The sequence below is a fragment of the Physeter macrocephalus genome, chromosome 8, assembly GCF_002837175.3.
Source record: "Physeter macrocephalus isolate SW-GA chromosome 8, ASM283717v5, whole genome shotgun sequence".
NCBI lineage: Eukaryota > Metazoa > Chordata > Mammalia > Artiodactyla > Physeteridae > Physeter > Physeter macrocephalus.
The window spans coordinates 10,801,043-10,807,042 of NC_041221.1; the positions used below are offsets into that span (position 1 = coordinate 10,801,043).

The 6,000-nt window shown below is 41.2% G+C and overlaps 1 protein-coding gene across 1 annotated transcript in view; it reads right to left on the bottom strand.

Moving 5' to 3' along the window:
- DSCAM (DS cell adhesion molecule) overlaps window positions 1-6,000 on the bottom strand; it is a 759,593-nt gene that overhangs the window by 318,487 nt on the left and 435,106 nt on the right. The window lies entirely within an intron of this gene.

Sequence of the window (6,000 nt, forward strand, 5' to 3'; positions counted from 1 at the left end):
GTCTTGGTATGGATCTCTTTGGTTCACCTTGTTTGAGATTCTCTGTGCTTCCTGGACCTAGATATTTGTTTACTTTCCCTGGATAGGGAAGTTGTCAGCTATTATCTCTTCAAATAAGTTGTCTTCCCCATTCTCTCTCTCTCCTCTTTATGAAGCCCGTGTAATGTGAATGTTAGTATGCTTGATGTTGTCTTGGAGGCCTCAAACTGTCCTCATTTTTTAAATTCTTTTTTCTTTTTTCAGTTCAGCTTGAGTGATTTCCATTACTCTGTCTTCCAGTTTGCTGATCTGTTCCTCTTTATCATCTAATCTACTATTGATTCCTTCTAGTGTATTGTTATTTCAGTTATTGTATTCTTCAGCTCTGTTTGGTTCTAACTCTTTGTTAGACTTCTCACTGTGTTCATCCATTCTTTTCTTGAGTTTACTGAGCATCTTTATGATCATTACCTTGAACTCTTTATCGGGTAGATTATCATCTCCACTGCACTTAGTTCTTCTTCTGGCATTTTATCTTGTTCTTTTGTGTGCAATATATGCCTCAGTTGCCTCATTTTGTCTAATTCTCTGTTTTTATTTCTATGTATTAGGTAGGTCAGTTACATTTCCTGATCTTGGAGAAGTGGCCTTATATAGCAAACATCCTATGGGTCCCAGCAGCACACTCTGCTCTGGTCACCAGAGCTATATGCTCTAAGGGTGCCCTTATGTGGGCTGCATGCACCCTTCTGTTGTAGTTGAGCCCACTACTGTGGGAGTGCTGGTAGGCAGGGCTGGACCCCAGCCTGGTTGGCTGGCAGGCCCTGCCTCATGCAGAGGTTGCTGCCCCACTAATGGGTGGGGCTGGGTCTCCATGCAGCAGGCTGCTAGCCTGGGTCGGGGAGTCCAAGGTGTGCTGCCAACTGGTCCATGGGTGGGTAAGCCTCCAACACTACTAGGTGAGAGAGAGGACTCTAAACAGGCACTTGCCAGCACTAGTGTCCTCATGGTACAATGAGCTCTCCAAAACTGCTGCCACCAGCATCTCACCAGGGGGAGTCCCAGTTGCTTAGTGCCTCTGCAGGAGGCTCTCCAAAATCAGCAAGTGAGTCTGACCCAGGCTCTTTTCAAATTACTGCCTCTGCGCTGGGTATCAGAGTGTGTGAGATTTTGTATGAGCGCTTAAAGAGTTCTATTTCCTTCAGCCCTCCTGTTCTGCTGTATATAAGCCCCACTGGCTTTCAAAGACAGGCAGTCTGGGGATTCATCTTCCTGATGCAGGACCTCCAGGCTAGGAAGCCTGAGGTGTGGCTCAGACTCTTCACTCCTTGGGGAGAACCTCTGCAATTGTGATTCTCCTTCCTTGTGGGTTGCCTATCCAGAGGTGTGATCTTGACTATATCACGTCTCTGCCCTTCTTACCTGCTCATTGTGGTTCCTTCTTTATCTCTTTAATTGTGGAAAACTAGTCTTCAGGTCATTCTCATCAATAGTTTCTCTGCAAATAGTTTAAATTTTGGTGTGCCCATAGCAAGAGGTAGCTCAGGGTCTTCCTACTCTGCCATCTTGGCCACACACCCTTACCAGTGATCTTACTTGTTATGGCTCTTGATTCTCTTTTAATTCAGATAAGACTCTCCTTCTATTTCCTTTCATGTCTTTGACTCATTGAAGAAACCGGGTGAGTTATCTTACAAGAAATCTCACATTTTGAATTTCTTTCTTCATGGTGTCATTTAACCTGTTTCTCTACTGCCATTTTCCTTATAACTGGAATTTAGTTGTAATGGATAGTCTAGATCAAGTTCAACCTTTTTTCTTTCCCTTTGCATCTACATAATGTGTTGCTTTCCCACACTCAGTGAGACTAAATTGATCAGAATATTCAGATGAAAATGTTTGTCTGAATTAAGTTATTTTATTAAGGGTTGAAAATGGCAATTTAAAAATTTCTCTTTTCTTTCACATTCAATAGATGTAATTATTCTGTAAATAAGAACTTTTCTCCCTGAACTAGGGTTATTTGGTTATCTTGAAATACAGTAGTTACAAGAAAGACAGGAAGAAATTTTGTTGTTATCTTTAATGACTAATTATCAAAATCAAGAGTTGGTGCCTGCCTTAGTTACCTCTAAGTAGATGAATACGTTTCTTATTATTGCTTTTGTTATTATTAAATGTATATGTATGTGTGCACATGTAAGTATATATGTAAATGATTAGGTAAGTATATATATGTACATATGTGTGCATGTGTGTGTGTGTGTATATATATATATATATATATATATATGCATACATATAATTGTGACAAGACCCCATTTAAGTTCCAGGCTCATCTTATGTGTTTCCTGTCCCAGACCAATAATCCATTGTTCTTCCAAGGAACCATGGTCCCTGTTATTAGGGAATCATATTTAAAGGAGACTATGATCTATAGGTGGTAGAGGTGCCTGTTGCTGTTGGTTGCCCACTGCCCATTGCAAAGGGAAAGAACTTGGAGTCTCATATTAAAAAACACAGCAAGTGTGTACTGATACTTTCTATTGGATATTTCATGAATTTTATTAATTTTTTGGTTTTCTATTTTTTTCTTTTCTCTTACACTGAAAATCTTGGTTCCAAATAAAAATAATATAAACATAGTTAATTTTCCCTCTGTTATAGTATTTTATAGGATGAAATTCTTCTAGGGCCTCCCATACTACTGAGCCTACTCTCTCTGTTTAGTGTTCCACTCTGGCTCAGTTTGATTCCTAAATCCAGCAGTTTCCCTCAGGGTGAGTGTCTGTTCTTCTGAAAGTAGTATTTGTTAAATATTTCTGAGATCCGCAAGGAGTTAGGCTACTACCAAACTATGTGATATCATGGATCTTTTGCATTCAGCTTCAACTCAGAGCTTGTGTAGGTCTATCAAATTGTTGTGAATATTCGTAGACACATTTTCCTAGGTTTCCATTCGAGAGATGGTCCTCTGTTATTTTTTTTTTTTAATTTATTTTTGGCTGCATTGGGTCTTCGTTGCTGCGCACAGGCTTTCTGTAGTTGCAGCGAGAGGGGGCTTCTCTTCATTGTGGTACATGGGCTTCTCATTGCTGTGGCTTCTCTTATTGAGGAGCATGGGTTCTAGGCGCGTGGGCTTCAGTAGTTGTGGCACGTGGGCTCAGTAGTTGTGGTGCACGGGCTCTAGAGTGCAGGCTCAGTAGTTGTGACTCATGGGTTTAGTTGCTCCGTGGCATGTGGGATCTTCCTAGACCAGGGCTCGAACCTGTGTCCCCTGCATTGGCAGGTGGATTCTTAACCACTGCGCCACCCGGGAAGTTCCCGTCCTCCACTTTTTGGAGATGAGCATTTGCTGACAACTTTGCAGTTCTGTGATTATATAGTAATCCCAGTAACTCTTCCCTTTTCACTATCCATCACCTAACGTTACACTGCTGCTCTTCTTACGCTGGTCCTATTATTGCCAGCAGTTTGTCCACAGCCCCCCACATTTCAGAGTTTCTGGGGAATCTCCATCACCTAGTTTTGTTGATGTCATCCACGTGCTTTTTCTTTTGTCATCCTATTGCATCTGTTTCGGCTTCAGGAGGAGTTTGGAGTCATTAAAAACCTTGTTACTAACATGCCCCCACCATGATCCAAACCCCACGTGTACATTTTTAAATGAATTTAAATCTAATTTAAAATAAAATTAATTTCTCTTTGCCTTCAAAGCTTAGAACTCTAGAACAATAATCCGCACTCAGTGTCTATGTTCTCGTCTTCTAGCACTGACAATCTCCTCCCTCAACTACTTTATTAAAATGTCTGTGACCAAAAAGTCATAAGCGTAATTCACCACATGCAGCAGACTCTCTTATGAGCCTTCTGATTATACGTAACTCTGTTGACTTCTCTCTTCTTGCAAATACCACCTTTAACCCCAAACGTTCAGTCTTATTCCCTCTCTTCTGCTGGCATCTGAGTGTATGGTATTCCTTCACTAGATTCTGCTGTGATGCTACTCCCTTATCTGCACAAATGCTCATGAGGCAATCTCATGGACGCTCATCACTTCCATGGTGACCCAATGCTGATGAGTCCCGCTGCCTATTTTTGAAACATCAGCAAAACATGCTTAAAAATAAATAAATAAATAAATAAATAAATAAATAAATACACTTGGGATTAAGAAAAGCAAATTTGCCTTTCCCACTCTGAGAGTTAAATTTGAAAATCAGTACTTACTGATTTAGAGTAGAGATAAACAAGGTTACCTTTTCAGCTTTCTCTCTTTTTAGGTTTCTCTTTAGAGAAAAATGGGGTCCCAGATTATCATCACTTAATTCACATTCTTTCGATGGAGAAATGTTTATTTGCTTCTTTTGCTAAGCTCAGTCTCATACCCAGATCCATGCCACACCCAGAGACTGCTCCTTTCTTATCTCAATATTGTTATAAATAAGTTCCTCTTCAATGCAAACAAGACCTTTCCTAAGATATTCTGAATATGTAGACCATTGTGTTGTCATTAAAGCTACCATGGAATAGATGGCAGATGCCATTCATTTTCTAATTCATTTCCTCTACATTTTTGAAAAAAGTGAGCATATTTTTACTGTAATGATTATTCCTGCCCTTAAAAGAGGCAACAAGACGTAACTATAATACAAGGGATAAAGTATCAATTGACATGAAAAAGAACCGGTAAAAAAACGTATTTTCAAGTTCAGAGGAAAAATCAATTAATTATGACTTATGTTTGTTCTACACCTGAAAAGACAGGTGGGCTTTGGTTATTTTAAGGATTTGAATGGGGAAGAGGAATCCAGATAGAACATTATCAAGGGCAGTAAGTGGGTGTTCAGGTGACATTGCTTTAATTACCCCAACGTTTAAAAACTTCCCGCCACATCTCCCGCACAAAATATCATGACAAATAAAACAGATATTCACTGCATGGATCGATTTTACATTCTAAAGCTAAAAGGGTGAAGGTCAGATATTTTGCACTTGATTTCTAATACCAAGATGGTCATTTCACGCTTCTAAACTGCTGCATGAAGTGCTAATGCATCTCCATGTGAATGGATTGCTGATTTGTTTGACAGACGGGCCAACAGCAAGCCAACTATAAAGATTCTGCCAAAGGTCGATATTTTCTCAAAGTATAAATCCCATTAAAAAAGGCACAAAACGGACATATTTATCAGAGTGGAATAAACTTGCTTTGGGGTTTTCTTCACTCAAGAATAATCCTGGAAGGAGTTAGGAGAGTGTGATTATTTCTTTCACTTTAGATGTGGATAATTTCCCCACTATTGTTAGACATGATACAGGGAACAACTTGGCACCAGGGACCAGTTTCATGGAAGACAATTTTTCCACGGATCGGCGGGGGTTGGGGGGATGGTTTCTGGATGATTCCAGCGCATTACATTTATGGTGCACTTCATTTCTATGATTATTACATTATAATATATAATGAAATAATGATACAACTCACCACAATGCAGACAGGAGGCGGAGCTCAGGCGATAACATGAGCCACGGGGAGCAGCCATAAATACAGATGAAGCTTCGCTTGCTCGCCTGCCGCTCCCCTCCTGCTGTGCGGCCCGGTTCCTAACAGGGGCTGGGGATCCCTGTTCTATAGGACCCTGCCCTGCTCCCCCAGATCTGTGCAGGGTAGGAGGCATCATGGTGCTGGCTGGTATTGCCAATGACATACATACAAATAACAGGGCACGGAGGCATTGTCAGCAAAACAGAAATCATATTGGGTCAAAGGAATTTGGAGCTTTATAAAAGGTGAAATTGTTTCACTTGAAATATCCGTATTTGCATTGTACTGTATTGGTATTGGTTTAAAAAACCTTAAATTGCTGGGCTTCCCTGGTGGCGCAGCGGTTGAGAGTCCGCCTGCCGATGCAGGGGACGCGGGTTCGTGCCCCGGTCTGGGAAGATCCCACATGCCGCGGAGCGGCTGGGCCCGTGAGCCACGGCCGCTGGGCCTGCGCGTCCGGAGCCTGTGTTCCG